Source organism: Notamacropus eugenii, chromosome 2, assembly GCF_028372415.1.
Source record: "Notamacropus eugenii isolate mMacEug1 chromosome 2, mMacEug1.pri_v2, whole genome shotgun sequence".
Classification (NCBI taxonomy): domain Eukaryota; kingdom Metazoa; phylum Chordata; class Mammalia; order Diprotodontia; family Macropodidae; genus Notamacropus; species Notamacropus eugenii.
The window spans coordinates 171,605,873-171,625,572 of record NC_092873.1 but is presented as its reverse complement, the minus strand read 5'-3'; the positions used below and the strand labels follow the sequence as shown (position 1 = coordinate 171,625,572).

General features: G+C 34.1%; 1 protein-coding gene across 5 annotated transcripts in view; it reads right to left on the bottom strand.

Moving 5' to 3' along the window:
• The window catches only part of MANEA (mannosidase endo-alpha), a 71,285-nt gene that overhangs the window by 30,208 nt on the left and 21,377 nt on the right, over positions 1 to 19,700 (bottom strand). The gene's annotated exons all lie outside the window — the stretch shown is intronic.

Sequence of the window (19,700 nt, the reverse complement as noted above, 5' to 3'; positions counted from 1 at the left end):
GAGTTGGTTCCTAAGGAACTTAATCCCATTCATATAACAAGTAGTGCTCTGGCTTAGCTAAGTGAGGGTTCTCAGATCGAACATGTGATGCTGGAAGTGCATCATATAGTCAGCTCCTCCACAGGGATGTTACTGGGGTTTCCCCTTGCTGACAGTAGCACAAACTCAACCACATCTAGCTTTTCTCTTGCTTCAAAATTTTTTTTGCTACTATGTTGTGGCTTCTGTTGCCATGATGTTCCCAATCTCCAGAATTCAGACCTTCTATAGTTTATAGCTATTAAACATTTTATTATTTTAATACCAATTCATGTTATTTTTTAAATTTAGCATATATTTCAGGAAAGCATCTTTATTTTTCTTTATGAGTTTTGAATCTTAATTTTGAAAAAAATCTTCACTTTTCATTATGTTTGAGAGGAACTGGCACAAGTGTAAAACAATGGCATATGTGTTCTTTCTTTACTCTGGAATCTAAGGGGTATCTATAAATACCCATAGTGGAAAAGTTCCTTTGATATTCAGAAGCTATTTAGAAATATAAGCTTATTTTCATTTAGTTAAAGACTCAGAATAAATTCTTTGGAGATTTATCAATAAATATACTTTTGTAAAAAATTGATAAATGATTAGTTGTATTTGGTACCCCAAAGTACATGAAGTTATAAACTTGTAATTGACATTAATTTAATTACTCTAAGTATTATGATTATTTTAAATAAAACTCTTTTATTGTAGTTTGGCTTTCTTGAGATAATACAAAATGAGAAACAAGGAAACAAAAATCCTTCAAGAAAAATTGACAAGAATAGATTACTACTTACTCCACTTCAGTTGTTCTTATCAAATTTTTTCCTAGCTGCATACTCTGAATAAACTATTCTTGCCAAATGTCAAGGCAGTCAAGGAAAATGGAAATCTACTCTGGCAGCAACGTTGTCAAGTTTATGGGTGTTGCTAAAATATCATAGCACACAATTTAACTGTAGGAACATGTTAAAAGACTTGGAATTGAGAGCGAGGAGTAGTTGGAATCTTCCATTTGAAGTAGCTTAAAGTTCCTAAACATAGCTTTCTGAAGAATAAACAGCCCAATGACAGCAGAACAAGGTAGATTATTCAAGTGAGAGAGAAACAGCTTTCTAGATTTTTTATAAGAACGCAGAAAAGTGTTATGTTTAGAGAAAATGATAACATAATTATGTTGTAGGAAGTGATAAAAGGGACAGTTTCAAAGAAACTTGGAAAGACTTGTATGATCTGATGAAGGGTAAAATAAGTAGAATCAGGAGAAAAATTTAAACAGTGGACTGGAACTTTGAAAGACAAGAATGTCAAAGGATATGAACTGGTAGATTTCAAGGGAAAAAAAATCCAAGTTATCTACAATCTATGAAAGATGTTCTAAAGCACTAATAATTAGAGAAATGAAAATTAAAGCAACTCTGAGATTCCATCTCACATATATCAGAATAACAAAGATGACAAGAGGAAAAGGACAAATGTTGGAGTAGTTGTGTTAAAGCAGCAGTGTACTGTTGGTGCAGCTATAAATTGGTTCAGTAACTGGAAAGCAATTTGAAACTGTGCCCCAAAAGTTACTAAACAGTGCCCCCAAAATTACTCTTTGACCCACTACAGCATTTTCCACTACTGATCCATATTCCAAACAAAGAGGAAAACGATCTATTTGTACAACTACATAATAGCCTTTTGTTGTAGTAAAAAATTTAGTCATGGGATATTATTGTGCCATAAAGAATGATGATATGAAGTTTCAGAGAAGAATGGAAAGACCAATGAACTTATATATATATCCAAAACAAATAGAACTAGGCAATCATTTCATAAAATAACTATTAAAAATACTGAAAGGCTTTAGAACTCTGGTCAATGCAATGATAAACGAGCATAAAAGAATGATGTTGAAACATACCACTCTCTCCTAATCAGAGAGGTGATGAACCTAAAATGCAGAAACACACATTTCTGGACATGGACAATACAGGAATTTGTTTTCGCCAATCTATGAATATACATACTGAGGTTTTTATTTTTTATTGCTCTTCCCTCTTCAATTGTAGGAGGAGGATGGTAGGAGGGGCAAATTAATAGAAGAAAAAATAGTGAGGGCTTGTAGGAGATGGAGATTGGTAAATGGTCTCCAAAAAGAGAAGAAACGAACAAAATTATCATCAATGAAACACTGCAATATACATAGCAGCTCAGAATGGGACAAAGACATGTTATACAGTATTGTGGTAGTTTCACATATGATCTCTTCTGTTTTTATTTGTATATTACACTATTAGTGTTTGTTGATTCTATTAGCTTCAAAATAAAAATTTTATCAACTGAAATTTTTAAAAAGATTTAAGAACTCTGAAAAATGACATGAATGAGAACTACATGGAATCAATGAAGAAGCATGGTACCTATTTTACCTTATAGAGAGGTAATGAAGTCAAAATACAGGATCACACATACATATATACATACACATATATATGTATGTATGTATGTATTTCTGGACATGGCTAGTGTGGAGTTTTGTTCTGCTTTGACTACACATATTTCTTTTGCAAGAGTTTTTGTTTTCCCTCCAGTGAGGAGGGGAGGGGATGTAAAATTTGGTGTGGGAAGAAAAAAGAAAAAGGACACAACAGAATGTCAATCATACACTAGAAGGCCCATTTTGAAAATTATACAGTTTTTTAAAAAATGGATTCCTTTCTTAAAAGACCAATAAAATCTTAATCATTGAAAAAAATATGTGTCTGTGTATGGGTGTGTGTGTGTGACTATAACATCGAGCTTCTCCCTCATACAAAGGCACATCTTTTAAACATTAATATTCTTCCAGTGAAGCTATGCATGGCATCAAGTTATGTAATGCTGCAACCTACTAAGAATTTGAGTTGTAAGTCATGGAAGGGTGAATGGAGAGATGCTTGAATAAAAATGAATAGGCTGCAACATTATCAATGAGCAGTTAACATAGAAGAAGTAGTTTAAAAGAGTGCTCTCTGAGAGAAAGATGGCCAGTATCAATTCTAACTCAGTTAATCTATCTATCTATCTATCTATCTATCTATCTATCTATCTATCTATCTATCTATCTATCTATCTATCTAATGCCGTACATGTAAATTCACAAAGAAAAAAAACAGAATTGTGAAAAGACAGCAATCCTATAATTATAGGATGTTAGGTTCCTCTTTCAAAGTAGGACAAATGAGACAGATAAAACAAAAAAAAATATTGAACTGAACCAAGTTGTGGAGATGTTAGAGCTGAATGACTTAAGGCATTTTCAGAATGGGAACATTAAAGACTATATACATATTTCTTTAAAAACAAAGTGATATAAATGAAATGAAAGCGCTTGAGCAAAGAAGTGGAAAGGAAATGAGAACAATGAAGAAGCAATTTGGGGAGAATTAACATCTTATGACAAAAGATAGAAAACTTTATCCAAGCAATAGTCATCCTAAAAATTAGAATGGACCAAACAGAGGTTAATGACTCTAAGAAACAAGAAATATTAAAACAAAGGCAAAGGACTGAAAAAAGAATAAATATAATGTAAGGCATGTCATATAGAAAAAAAATGAGCTGGAAAAACTGATCATTTAAGAATCACTGAGCTACCTTAAAATTATGATTAGAAAAAAAAAAGCCTGAATAGCACAATTCTAGAAATCACGAAAGAAAACTTCCCATACATATTAGAATAAGAGGACAAATTATAAATAAAAAGAATCCACTGACTGGTTACTTCACAGAACAGAGGTCAGCAAACTATGAGGGACCAAATCTAATCTACTGCATGTTTTGTACAGTCCAGGAGCTAAGAATGATTTTTTAATATTTTTAAATATAAATTTTATTTTAAAATGCAAAAACCATTCTCAGTTTGGGGGTTTATACAAAAACAAGCAAAAGGCCAAATTTGGCCAATTGGTTCTAGTTTGCATATAGCCAAGTGCAAGCAGAGTACATCAGCATAATCAAGAAGATTTAAGGAGTGAATGGACAGGTGAATGGAAAGGCAATCATGAAAGAGATCCACCAAAAGGTACAGATTGATATGATATATTGATATGATACACACACACACACACACACACACACACACAGAGTGATCTTTATGATGTAGAACTTGCTCTTCTATTTAAGTATGTAGTAAATTTGACAATTAATTTTCAACACTTCCTACTTATCTTTGGTTCCTTCCAGCCTTATTCCTCTCCTCTCTTCCTCTCCTCCTCTCCTCTCCCCTCCCTGCCCGTCCCCTCCTCTTCTCTCCTCTCCTCTCTTTCTTTTGAGGAAGGAAGGGATCCTATTCCTGTGCCTTTCCACTCCTTCATTGTGGTGATGGTAGAGAAGTAGAACCTAACCTTTGTAACAAACATGCATAGTTGAGCAAAACAAATTCCCACATTGGCCATGTCCTAAATGTACATCTCATTTGTTTATTCTTTCCATTAATTCTCTATCAGGAGTAATATATGGATAGATATAGCATATATAACATACTTTTTCTTCGGTACTCTCAAATTGTGGAGACTTAAGAATGATATCCTTGATCATAAGTGGGTTGAAGACCAAGTCACAGAAACATAATTATGTGAATAATATCATTATAAAATTTCTGAGATGTCACTAATGTAGCACTCTGAGAAAAAAATTATGAAAACATATCCTATAAGTATAAAGTGATGAATAAGAATATGCAATTAAAAAACAACAAAAATTAACACATACACTCAAAGTAGGAATTAAAGAAGACATTTGGATAACAAAAAAAACTATAGAATTGTTCAACCAAGCAAAGTGTGGTTCTTGGGAAAGATTTGGAAGGAAAATCAATCTAAACGTGAATTTTATAAAAAATAAAAAGAGCAATTAATAAGTACTCTACAGAATATATATTTTTAAAAATGAGAAAGAAAACACTACCAAACTGTTATTGGGACAAAGATGGACTATAACTAAGGAAGGAAAATACAAGAATGAGAGCAGCAGACCAATGTCGCTAGTGAACACTGATGGAAAAAAACAAATAAAATTCCAGCAAAAAGATTTCTGAAATATAGCTAAAGAAATATTTCTTATAATAAATTTGGATTTTTAGAGGGACACAGGAAGACTTCAATGAGGAAAACAATTAAGATAGTAAATCTTATTAAGAACAAAAATGTCTGAAACCACATTATAATATAAAGAAATGCAGAAGAAAAAAATATAAATGGCACACATTTATGCTAAAAAAAAAAAAAGCCAACACTAAAAAGTAAAATCAGAGAGGGACTATTTTTGATATTAAAAAGCATATATCTAAGGCCAAAAAGTAGCATTATTTAAAATGGGGGAAACATCATGAGCTTCATTTCCCTATTAGTATTTGACACAGTTCTAGAAATACCAATGACAGCAATATAACAAGAGAAATTAAGGCATGAACACAGGCAAATAGATGACAAAATTACAACTTTTTGCATATTTGATGGTTGACTAGAGAGCCAAAATATAACAAATTTCAATTAGAGCTATACAAGTTTTAGAATTTCAAAGACTCTACCGAGAAGAATTAAAAATAGGAATGAAAGGCAAATAGCACTTCTGCACCTCAAATTATACTATGTAGTATTAATAATAAAAATTGGTTGGTATTGGTTAAAAAAATAGAAAGAGTACATCAAGGAAAGAGGAGGTCAGAAGCAACTGAATTCAGTAACTTGGTTATTGTTTGATAAACCTAAAACATAGATTACTTGGGAAAAGAACTTCAGGGAAATTGGAAAGCAGTAAGGCAGAAATTAGACCTAAGGCAATATCTTACATTTGCTCTCATAAAAAACAATCCAAGAGTTCTGTCAAGATGGTGGATTCTAGGCAGCAACTCAGCTGAACTTTCCCAACATTCTGCTCTCAACAACTTTAAAATAACACATCAAATCAATTTTGGAGTGCAGAACCAACATTGAAAACTAAAAATAAATAAACTAATCTTCAAAAAAAATTGCTGAGAAAAATGGAAAGCAGTTTGGAACAGACTAATATCTCATATCATGCACCAAGACAAGGTCAAAATGGGTACATGATTTAGACATAAATAGTGATATAAGCAAATTTGGGGAGTATGGAAAAATTTACCTTTCAGATCTAAGGATAAGAATGTGTGACTAAAAATAAGAAACAGAGAGGATCACAAGATATAAAATTAGTAATTTTGATTAATTTAAATAAAAAAGGTTTGCAGAAACAAAATACATGGAGTGAAGATTGGAAAAAAAGCAGAAAACCAGGAAAAAATGTTTACAAGTTTCTCTGATAAAGTCTCCAATTTCCAATATATAGAAAAATGAGTCAAATTTATAAGACCTTGAGTCCTTTCCCAATTTATAAAAGGTCAAAGGATATAAACAGGCAATTTTCAGAAGAAACAATCCAAGCCACATATCTAATATAGTCATATAACTATATTCACTATTGACTAGAGAAATGCAAATTAAAATAACTCTGAGGTATCCCAAAGGAATCAAAGAAAATAAATCTAAATATATCACAAGATCACATAAAATGTCTTATTAGACACTGTCTGAATTTTATGGCTGTAACAAGAGTTGGAAGAGACCTCAGAGGCCATCTAATCAAACACACACCTGAACATGAACCTTCCCTATGACATCCCTGAGGGTTATCCAGAGTCATCCAGAGTCTGTTTACATACTTTGCCAGGGATGGGGCACCGATTCTTCTTTTAGATGCCTTGGTTAGGAAGCTTTTTTTTTTTTTTTTCACATCCTGAGCTGAAATCTGCCTCTGCAAATTCTAGCCATTATTCTTAAATATGTACTCCAAAGCCAAGCCAAGGAGAGTTCTTTTTTCTGTATGGCAGTCCTTTAAGTCCTTAAGACTGAAGACAGTCATCACATTCTTCCTAAACCTTCTATTTTCCAGGTCAAACATCCCCAGACCCTTTAACAAATCCTGATGTAACATAGTTGACAAGTCCCTTCCCCTTCCTCACTGCTCTCCTTTGGACATGCTCACATGTATCAATAATGCGGAAAAAAATAAACATTTCCTCTGTTCCTTTTTTATAATAGCATATTTAATGTTTTTCAAAGATTCAACATTTTTTGTTAAAAATGAACAAAATTCCTATGAAATCTGGGAATATACTGTCTACATTCTTTTAAAACTTTTATTTGGTTTGAGACGGAGTAACAGTTTTTTCTAGACTTTATGCAATCTATTTTAATTGTATTCACTTGCTAATTAGCTCCCTTGGCTACTTTACAATTCTAGTGAAGTTTACTGATTTGCTATTGTATTCAAGTGCTGGTAAATTTTCTTAGATTCTAAGAGTTAGAAAAATTCCCTGGCATAAAATTTCTAAGAGAAAAACAGAATGAAGTCTTGGGGTTAAGGTAACATATCTCTAGCTTCTCTAATTTTAAGATAATTAGAGATCAGAGATATATAACAATACCTCTGGTGCTATAGGTTTTCACACTTAGGAATCAATTTTATTCCTAGAGGTCATTTTACCCTTCTTCCCAATGAGGTTAAACTTCACTCAGGAGAAGCAATGTTGACTGTTTTTATTACCTCTTAACCAACAAATCAGTCAAATATTTACTGAGAGCAATTAACAATGCTGGGTGAACTGAAAGACAGGAAGAAAACCCTATAAACCATCGTGCCTGCTATCAAAGGGCTGATAAAGCTGTTCAAAGTTAGCATCTTGTTCACGAAGTTAATAAATATTTAAGTGCCTATTATGTGCAAGATATTGTTCTAAGCACTGGAGATATAAAGACTAAAAAGAAGCAATCTCTTTCTACTCAAGGTAGAAAAAACTCAAGGAGTTTTAACTCTTCTAGGGAGAGGTAATTTTTATACATGTAAATAAACGTATGGTAATTTGGGGAAGGAGTATTAACTGAGGACTTCTGGTGAAGTTTCACAGAAGAGGAAGATGGGGCTGGGGGAAGCATTGTGTCAGAGGAAAGAATTAAGGATGATTCTTCAGTGATGAACGTGGGTAAATACCAACCTGGGTGAATATGAGGATGACAATGCCCTCCCCACAAAAAGGGAAGATTGTAGGAGGGGAGGATTTAGAGATAAAGATGGCCATGCGCAGAATGTTATATGTGTATCTCTTACGGCTTTAGATGCTTAATAAATACTTATGGATTACCTGCTTGATTTATAGGGTCCTTAAAGACCATCTAATCCCTGCATTTTAGAGATGAGGAAATTGAGACCTATAAAGGGAGACTAGCCTGTAAAAGGCACCACTGATGGTAACTAGGATTCAAACTCAAGTCCTTAGATTCCAAGACCATTTCTATACAAGGCTACTTTAGTACCATTTTAGAAAATTTTGATATAGTGCTAAAGGGCCTATTGGCCCTCAGGAAATGAGCTACTACCGGTTCTTTTCATTAGGGATACCTATGATTGGGGGCTACAATAAACGATCAAACAGCAAAGAAGACTAAGGAGTATTCAAAAAGAAGGAAAAAAAATTGGGCGGAAGATCAAAAAAAAAAAACCACCCGAAAAAACCACAAAACATTGCTAAGAAGGATAAGGAATGAAAGCTACTGGATTTAGTTAAGTAAGAAATCTGTATCAAGTAACCTTGGAGAGAACAGGTTCATTAGAATGATAGTTATAATCAGACAATCAAGGACTAAGAAATGACTGAGGAGAAAAAAAGTAGAAATAGGGAGATTATAACTGAATTAGTATATCCTTCCTTGGCAGTGAAAAGGAAGAAAGTCCCCAAATAATACAACTTGAGGGGATAGTAGTTAAACAATTATTCCCAAGTTCTCATTATGTGGTACAGATGCTAATATACAAAATGAGGAGGAACGAAACACAATAAATCCACAAGTTAGTTAATTGTGAATTACTGAAAGAAATAGCATTAATTCTTGAATATTCACAGCAATGGATTAAAGAGGTCCTATGGAAACCTGGAAAAACTTTTATGAACTGATACAGAGTGAAGTGAGCTGAACTAGGAGACAAATTTATACAAGAATCAATGCTGTAAAAAAGACAACTTTCATAGTCTTAAAAACTCTGATCAATATGACTACCCACAATTTGAGAGTACTGAAGACAAAGTATGTTATATATGCTATATATACCCATATACTACTCCTGATAGAGAATTAATGGAAAGAATAAACAAATGAGATGCACATTTAGGACATTGCCAATGTGGGAATTTGTTTTGCTCAACTATGCATGTTTGTTACAAAGGTTAGGTTCTACTTCTCTACCATCACCACCATGAAGGAATGGAAAGGCACTTAAATAGAAAAGCAAGCTCTACATAATAAAGATCACTGTGTGTGTGTGTGCGCGTGTGTGAGCGCGCGGGCGCACGTCAGTGTGTGGAAATGTTTACTTTATTTGATGTTTGTTGAGTTTAGAATGAAAAAAACAAACCAAAAAGCACACTGGGGATAAAAAGTTAATACTATAATTTGTCATCACTATTTAAAGGCTGCACTGCACCCCTTACTATATTTCCCCCTTTCTTTGCTTCAAAATATGCTTCAAAAAATGCTTCAAAATATAATGAACCATTACTTTAGGCAATGTTCTGCTTAGAGTCAAATATACATAAAAGGTACAAAGGAGTAAAAGTTCAACTTGAGGGTGAGTATATGGCCTACAAAGCAGATATGAAATGTCCGGCAATGGAGACACAGAACCAAAGACTTGTAAGCGATCTCACAGATAACCCTGCCCCAAGACCAATTCAAAGCAGAAACTTTCTCTACAACATACTGACAAATGATCATTCAGTCTCAAAGGACACCTGAAGTGCAGTTCTATCTCTGACACTAATATGACCTTATAAAAGTCATTTTGGATTCCAATATCATTTCTCAGATGAGTAAGGTGATATCTAAGATCTCAAAAAAAAAATCTGCCTTCTTGTGATTTCCTTTAATTTAATTAAACCTTTTTTGGCATTAAAATTTAAATGTATAAACAAAAATAAGCATTTTTCTTCCCCAGGGCAAAAATTTGGTTATACTGGCAAGAGTTAAAGTTATGAGCAATAATATCTAACACATATGTAGCTCATGAAAATTTACAATGCTTCATATAACATGTTCACATATGAAGCTTACAATAAACTCTATAAGGTAGAGAGAAATATTTTTACTTCCATTTTATGGATGAGAAAACATTACAGGTCTATAGATTTTTAAGTTCAAAAAGACCCTTAGAGGTTATATAGTTCAATTCCTTTATTGTAGGCCATGAGTTAATTTAGGCCCAGAGAGTCTGACTTGCCCAAGGTTAGACTGGGATTAAATGGAAGAGTTGAATTAAACTCAGATTTCTTACTCCCAGTTCAACGCCTGAAGTTCTATGCCCTTTTTCGCTACTCATTCTCAATTTCTTTACCTGTTGACTTTGTTAAGAGTAAAAAGTCTGTTCTAAGAGAAAATGGATTCTAGGTTAGGAGTTTGGAAAGGGCATCTTTTTGAAAGCTACTTTTCTTCCCAATTATTACCTTACTTCTTCTCTTAGAGTTGAGTGAATTCCTAGGTAGTACACATATTCAGTCATTAGAGGATTGGTCACTTATAAACTAACATTATAGGAAAATGAATACAATCTCACTAATTCTTACTTCACATGTTTTACAAACAAAATTATGGAAAATGTTGTTTCTCAGAGAACAAAATGAGAGTAATCATTTGCATCTCATCTAAGCATTTTTTATCTTCTCAAATAAAGTAAAAATAATAACAAAGGTATAAGCTTTAGATAATAATCCTACCTAAATTTCAATTTTGAAAGTTCTATTATCTAATTGTTTTTATTTTATTAATAAGGAGTATGTTTCATGGACTACAGGCCACTTAAACTCTGCAGGACCACAAACCCAACTGCTATTAAAACATTTTAACCCTTCCAACAAACTATTAAAGTAAATATTAAAAATTAATTTCAAAACTTCCTCCCTCAGTATTCTATTCTGACATAATTCACTGTGCCAAGGAGGTGACTAACCCTAGTTTCTCAAAGTCTAAGATAACTGAGCACAAACTCTAGTAGGTCCTACCAAGCTAGAAAGGCTTCGCACATAGACCTCCTGTGGCTGTTGTCTAAGGACTAGCTCAGTTTGGAGAAGCTCATCACCTGGTTAGATACAATAGGATAAATGTGTCTAAAACAGTAACTCTCCATATCATCTGCTTTGAGATAGAAGTTGTTGGAATATGAAACACCCACAATGACAAAAGTCATAGGTTGATGAAATACTGAAGTAGCAGTAAAAATGGCTTCTATCATAAATCTGTCTCAAGAGTATTCTTGAGAAGCTCTTTATCATAAAATGTCATAAAAGTAATAGAAGAACTCACATCTTTGAAATGAATTACCAATGACAATTCATAAAGGAACAGTAATTCAAGGGGTCTGTAGGTTTCAGATAGGGTCTACCCCGCAAAATTAGGAAAATCAATAAATCTCACCTCATAAAATTGAATCAAGAAGACGCGACTACCACAATAACAAAAAAATGAAAGAAATGTGCCATCTAAAGAAGTAGATCACTTCTGCAGATAATGTGAGAGAGGAGAGCTAGTATTGAGTCAGGGCTGGCACACAGTAGGCACTTAAAAATGTTTACTGATAAATTAATCTGATCTTTGCAAATAATTAAATCTATGTCCTTGGATTTTACATCTTAGGACCTTAATTTTATCATCTGCAAAATGAAGGCACTGTAATAGATGCCTTTCAAGTTCTAATAATCCATGAATTTAAGTGTGTTGTTAATGAGACTGGGATGCTTCCCAAATTTTAAAGAACTCAATGATCTCCCAAATTCTACTTGAGAGATATAAATCTTAATATAAAGAACAGAAAAAAAACCATAATCTTTGAAAATGTAATGTTAATGATAAATGTAAAAAGGACAATAGCTAAAAGTCCAAGTAAGTATAAAATAAAGATGGCTAAAAAGAATGAGTCAATATTATTCAGTTCTCTGTTTCTGTCTCTCTCTTCATACATTCATTTTACTAGAAAGGTCATACAATAATGGAGTAAATAGTAATCTCAGAGTTTATCTGGTATATTAGGAACTGCCCCACTCTCCATCTTCAACAAATGGTCACAGCCTCTGCTTGAAGACCTCCAAAGACAGTAAGTAAATTCCTTACTTTATTTGAATTCCATTTGTAGTTACTTCTAATTGTTTGAAAGTGTTTCCTCATAGCAAATATCTTTTTATAGTATTTATCCATTGTCTGCAGCTCTACCTTCTGCTACAAGGTAAAATAAGTAATTCCTTTTCAACATGGCAGCTCCTCAAATAACTGAAGACAGCTACCGTGCTCTTAACTTCACCCACCCAACCCTCAAGACTCATCTGGTCCAGGTTAAAGTACCTATTCCTTCAAATGATAATTATTTCAAATGGTTTTGAATTTCTTCTATACCATACTTTCTCATATGGAAATTATATTACAATATAAAGTAATGTCAGATATTTCACAGGGTATTATTACAAGTATAGAATATAAGGGATGTGAATTGGGAGAAAGTGTTTATCATTTATCAAAGTGTTTATCATTTATCACAGAGGTAAGAGGGATGAGCTGGGCCTTGGAGATGGCTAAGATAATGAAGAGAAAGAGAAAAGGTATGTGGAAATAATGTTTCTACTCTGATACAGCAGTAGAAGAAGCAGGGTGTTAAAGAGAAAGAACACTGATTCTGGAGTGAGAAGATCCAAGCTCAAGTCTTCGCTTATAAATATACTAAAAGCCCATTATAGCCTTCAGCAAATCATATGGGTCAGTTTCATCATCATCATCATCATCATCATCATCATAATAATAATATCTATACAGTGCTTACCTTGAGCCAAGCACAGTGTTAAGTGCTTTATAATTATTACCTAATTTATCTTTACAACAACTCTGCAAGGTAGGCTATTAAAATCCTTACTTTACAGATGAGGAAACTGAAATAAACAGAGGTTAAATCACTTTTCCAGGGTCTCAAAGCTAGTAAATGTTTGAAGCCACATTGGAACTCAGTTCCTCTTGACTTGAGGCTCAATGCTCTCTTTCTTGCACCACCTAACTACCTTTCTAGCCTTGTATCACACTCACAGGGTTGTTGTATGTTGTATGTATATTGTTGTATGAAAGGACTTTATAAACCTCCAAGCATTACATAAATGTGAATTAATAGTAGCAGTAGCAGCAGAAGAATCAAAATGTGCACAAATGGATATAATACAAATTAATGACATTTTAATTTATAAATCAGCCTCCTGTGAGTTTGACTTATGTGAATTGGTTTCTCAGAGTCTGCTCACCTTGGTAAATCTTTTCGGAAATCTGCAAAGCTGAGGATTAGACCCTGGACTTGTGATGACCCCACCAAGGAAAAGAACCTATGAGGTTCAAGCAAGCTATGAATCAGCCCCTCACAAATATCATCTTAGCAGTGAAAGTCATTGATTTCCTTTGAAAATAATATCTTGGGTTATTTTCCTTTCTCTCCAATTGGTCCCTCCTCTGATTGACCCATCTCCTCCAGGAGTTAGTCTCTTTCTCTACCACTTTTATTAATCTATTTTCCTATTAATATTATGATCTTTACCCACTGACCCTCATATGCTATAGACTCATTACTGTTCTCATCCTCTTCAAGCCTGGGGAAACTTATCATTAACAGTAGTAGAATTATAGTTAATGGCTTATGCAAGGTTAATGAAATCATATGCTAAGTATCCAACACTCATGAAATCATTCACATTCTTACATTTTTATGACTTGCTGGTTCACTGAGTAAGGACTTTATCTACCGTTATATTCCACACAATGCTTAGCTAATGTTCAATAAATATTTATTACCAATAAAATAACAGTAGTGATACATATTGACATAACATTCTTATATTTCTAATGAGTAATAGTAAATATGAGACAAAGAATATGATAGTCCACTTTTATTACTCCAGAGTAAAATTTATGAGTGTGATTATTGGCTGACATGATTACCAACAAAGATATTAAGAAATCCAAAGATTTAGAATATAAGCAGGATCTACATCTCCAAGATAAGAATATTGTGTAGTATCTGAATATACATACCTAACTCACATACCAGATCAAAACATCAAAGTTAATCTAAATACTTTTATACTTCAAAAGGTAGAATAAGTGATGACAGAAACTGCTAATTTGGACCCAATTTTGACCAATAAGGAACTGGCTGCCAAAACAGAAATAACAAAAACCTTGGGAAGAAAAAAGTTCACCTTTGTAATAACTTATAGTGGATAAAATAGGGAGAGGCAGAAATAGTAGGACAAGTTACCTTATCTTTTGGGAAAGCAAATGTCAAGAGTTCAGAGAAAGTACAGGTCCTCAAATGATCCTTGGGGAATAACAGCTCAAAGGGAATGGGAGCCTTTCTAGAATGATATCCTTATGACGTGAATGGAAAAGATTCGGACAAAGGAAAAAGGGGAGCTTCATAACGCAAAAAAGTACTGACAGAGAGAATCCATCAAGCACCTCAGGTTTTTAAAAAATGTGTACCAACTTCTTTCTCATGGTTCCTCTCATTAGTTATAATTCTTTCTTTACATCATGACTAATGTGAAAATGTTTAATGAATGTATAAGTAGAGCCTATATCTGACTGCACGTCATCTTGGGGAGAGGGGAGGTGAAGGTGGAGGAGAAAATTCAAAACTCAAAATGCTGAAAACTAAAAATAAATAAATTGGTTATAAAAAAAATGCTTGCCAAAAGGAGGTAAGCCAAAGAAGGTATAAAATGAATATAAAAGAATGACATGCTTCTGGAAAAATGACCAAAGCTGAAGCTTACAAAAAATGAAAAGAACAATCAAAAAATTCCTTCTGAAGCTAGATTAGGTTCAAGAGAAAGATCACAGGAGAAGATAATTACCTGGAACTGAGGGAGATGTTAATCAAGGACAAAGAGAAAATACAATTATTCAGCTCTGTAGCTGTAATTCAATTTAACAAACAGTGAGAATGTACTCTATACAAAGCACTATTCTAAGCTGTCAAGTGCAGAGGATATAAAAATAGATGACACTGGCCCTACTTTCAAAGAATTTACCATCTAATGAAAGAGTACAAGTATACACAACAGTACAAACAAAAGATTTTCTCTGTCATGAAGAATAATACCCAGAGAGTAATAAATGTAAAAAAGATGGCTAACAGGGAATTAAGACCCAAGATAAGAAGACTGGATTCCTAAGGACAGAGGAGTAAGTGTATAGTGAGGAAGTTGAGGTAATAAGGGTAAATGAGTTTAGTAGTAAAAGGCAGAAGAGATATGATAGTTTGAGGGGTTATCAGGGACAAATGAAAGTCAGTGTTACCCCTTTTTAATGCTAAGGAAGACCTGAGTATAATATATGTAGGCAGAGGTAGACGTCAACAGTCAGGGAAAGAATACGAATGATAGAACAAGTTTACAGAAAAGACTTTAAGGCACAAAGACTCAAGCAATAAGAGTCAAACCTAGTAAAGGGAAGAGTCATAAAGGAAGCAAGATATGGGCAAAAATATAGAGAGGTTTTAAGATACAGAAGCTTATGAGAGGTGGCCTCAGTTTTCTCAGTAAAAGCAAATGAAGTCATCTACCATGAGGAATAGTATTGGAAGCCTGATGAAAAGAAAGCCACTGTGAGCAACATTACAGTCCAAGATAAAGAGACTATCATTCCAGAAAAGAGGGTGCAGCTGATGTCAGTCCCACTGTACTCCACCTGGGTAAAACCACTTCTGCAATGGAAAACCTGAATCCATGCCATTGGAGGAATATTAGCTGAAGGGACTTGAGATACTTATCGTTAAGAATATAACAGGGGGTAGCATGATCACTGCTCTCAAGTATTTGAAGGATAGTCATATGGAAGAAAAACTGGACATGCTATATTTGCTTCACCGCAATACAGACATTTTGTAGAGAAAGATTTGGGGGGTATTAAGAAAATCTCCATTATTTACAAGGGCTCTCCAGAAAAGATATGGGCTGTCTTGGGAGAGTGTGAGTTTTTCATCACTTGGAAGCTTTTTAGTGAGGGAAAGATGACAACTTCTAGGTTGTCACACAGATCATTGCTCAGACCTAGCTTGGACTACAGACCAATGGTGTCTCCTTCATCTCAGATATTCTATACTTCTACATGTAATTCTTACATTCTGCCTAGAATTGTAGTTTCTCATAAGTTTATATCTTCCTTTAGATTGTAATCTCCTTAAAAGGCCATATTTTATTTATCTTTTTATCACCTTTCCCACATTGCTCTTACAGACAAGTATTCAAAAAATATCTGCTGCATGGACAGATAGAGAAAATTAACCCCCAAAAAGTACTTCTTAACCAACTTTTCAGGGAAAAAAATATTTCTACTGAATGAAAAAGAAATCCCGCTGTGAGGCATTTAAAACCTTTCACACCCTGGCCACAATCAACAAGCATTTATTAAGTACCTACACATGCTGGGCACTGGAGATCTAAGTACAAAAAATGAAATAATCCCTCTTCATGATGAGTTTACATTCTAATGAAAGTAGACAACAAGTATACATTATACACACGTACACAGTATAAGTAGTTAGAGAGGGAGGGTAGTAGCAGATGGAGGAAACAGGAAAGGTTTGATGCAGATGATAGTACCAGCTTGTACCTTAAAAGGAAGAAAGGGACTCATTCTATGAGGCAAAGGTGAGGAAGGAAGGCATTCTAGGAATGTAGAACAGCCTTTCAAAAAATACAGAGATAGGAGATGGAGTATCAGTGAGGGAAAAAAAAGTCAGTTTGACTAGATGTTGGCGAGCAAGAGCAACTGAGCAAAGTCCAATAAGACTGAAAAACTAAGTTGGGAACAACTTGTGTAGGCCTTTAAAAAGGAGTATTAAAAAGAGGAGTACATATTTTATCTCAGAGGCAAACAGGGGGCCAGTAGAGTTGAGTGACTAGGCAAATTACATAGTTAGATGTGGGCTTAAGAAAAATTAAATTGGTAGCAATATGCTGGATAAACAGGAGTAGACAGAACCCTCAGGGAATCCACTTAGGGGCTGTTGCAATAAACTAGGGGATAGGTTATAAAGGCCTGAACCAAGGTGGCAGCTGTATGAATAGGGAAGAAGTAAATTCTAGAGATGTTGTAAAGGTTGAAAAAAAAAAAAAACGACACTTAGAAACTGTTCTTCAGTCTCACAGCATGCGTCATGCACTATACAATCCAGTTAGTTTAGCTTTTTTACTGTTTCTCATAAACAGTACTCTTTTTTCCTACTTCTGTGGTGTTGTACTGCCATGCCCCATCATGCCTGGAATGTACTTCCTACCACATCTCTTGAAATACCTTACTTCCTTCAGAGTTCAAATGCCACTTTCAACATGAACCTAATCTACCCACTTGCTAGTACTTTCCTGAGTCAGATGACCTTGCACAGCCCTCCCTCACTTAAAACACAGCCAAGTGCAAGTCATGTCATCATTTCTCTGATGGCATGGTCTTCAGCAGCAAAGAATGAACACAATCATCTTGTATCTATTTTGCATATACCAATATATGCAAATATGTCTCCTAATAGGCTATAAGCTCCTCAAGGGGAAGAAAAGTGTTACTTTTGTTCTTGCATTCCCAGAGTGCCACGCATAGTAGGCACTTAATAAATACTTGTTGATCAAGCAATTGACTAAATGCAGTAGACTGGAAGACAGTGGATATCTGAAAAGTTGTATGCAAAAGCAGCATGGAGACATTTAGTCATGAATAGCAAAAATTCCCCTTACTTATCAAGTTAATGTTTCTTTTAGAAATTAAATCTGAAAAGCTGGATAGCTAAGTCCTGTGAACTCCCAGCACACAAAATTTTAGAGAAAAGCTCCTAGAGGGGATATCCTCAGATGCATTCTCTTGATGCTGAAAGGAATATCAATACCCAAAGGATAGATAAAAAGGCATGGGGTTCTTCATTGCCAACTCCTTGAGAAGCCCTATTTAAAGCTGCACTGCATCACGCACCAACCTGGGTGCACTTCAGGACATTTAAAACAGGAACAATATGAGCTCTGATAGCACAGGCAACAATATGGAAAGGGTTTTAAACTTACCTGAGAGGCAGAGGTATATCTCACGCAACAAATACATAAACAAATATAAGCCTATTACAAATGCAATTATTCCACAAGAGAACTTTAAGGACAGCATCAAATTAGGTAACATTTAATGTGACATTTAAACTTGAAAATGTAGTTCATCTAATTATATTTTCCATTTCTACCACCTCATTTCATGGTTTTCAAAGTCACTAGGTCCAGAAATTAGAATTCTGACCTTTTTAAAGAAGGAATATGGTGATTTTAGCAAGTAATCCAATGCTGATTTCTAGTTGCATTTTTGAAAGTAGTAACTATGATGGACAAAAGAAATGAAGAGGAAAAGGTAAAATAATTTTTTTAAATTGTAAAGTAGAAATACTGAGGTTTTTCTAATTAAATAAAAAACAGCACCTTACTGATACCACTAGAATAATAACATGACAGTACAAAAGATGATGCAACACTTCTTGATATGGGAATTAAAGGGTTTCAAAACAGTCACTACTCTCTAATAGCAAGGCTACAATACAATACAATGGACAGCACATTAGACTTGAAGATAGGAAAAATGAGATTGCAATCCCCCCTCTAACATTTATTATCTGTGTGACCATGAGCAAGTCATTTCATTTAAGCCTCAGTTTTGTAATGTATCAATGTGTAAAATGTGAAAAATATGTAAAAATGTGTAAAATGTGTAATGTGTAAAAAGAGGAAGTTGGAATCAATGATTCCTAAAGTCCCTTCCAACTCTAAACATATGATCTTATGATTTTATGATATGGAAATAATTCAAAGACACTGGGTCTGGAAAGAAGCTCCAGAGATTATTTTAGCTCCCTACAATCAAGTAGGGAAAATATTATCTCCATTTTAAAGATAAGGTAACTTAGACCCAGAGAGAGGTCTCGTTCAGCGTCACAGTAAGTGATAGAATATTCTAGGAAAGAGCTATTATTTTGGTAAGACAACTATTTAATCTAAAGTCATTCAATCTAAAGTCTAACTAATGAAACATTTATCCTTATATTTTATACACCATACTTTGGCTAGAAATATACAAGATTGTGAAATGAAGTTAAAACACAAAGTTCCCAAACTTGAAAGCAAAGTATCAAGCTGACCTTTGTTATATTTATGCTGATAGGAATTCTGTGATAGTACAGTATAATTCATTCATACTGCCATTCAATGTAAGGATCAAATGAAGTATATTTGTATCCAAGAAAACTGCACTTTAAAGATTAGAGTCAAAACTGATTCAACCCCCAGAGTTGTTGAAAAAATCTTCAGTCAAGGCCTTTTGCACTTCAAAGAGTATCTATTACAATCTGGTACCATTTGACCATCTGGATCTAGAGTCAGACATCCTACAGAATGAAGTCAAGTGGTCCCTGGGAAACATTTAGTAACAACAAGGCTAGTGGAAGTGACAGGATTCCAGATGAGCTGAAACCTTAAAAGATTATGCTGTGAAAGTGCTGCACTCGATATGGCAGCAAATTTGTAAAGTACA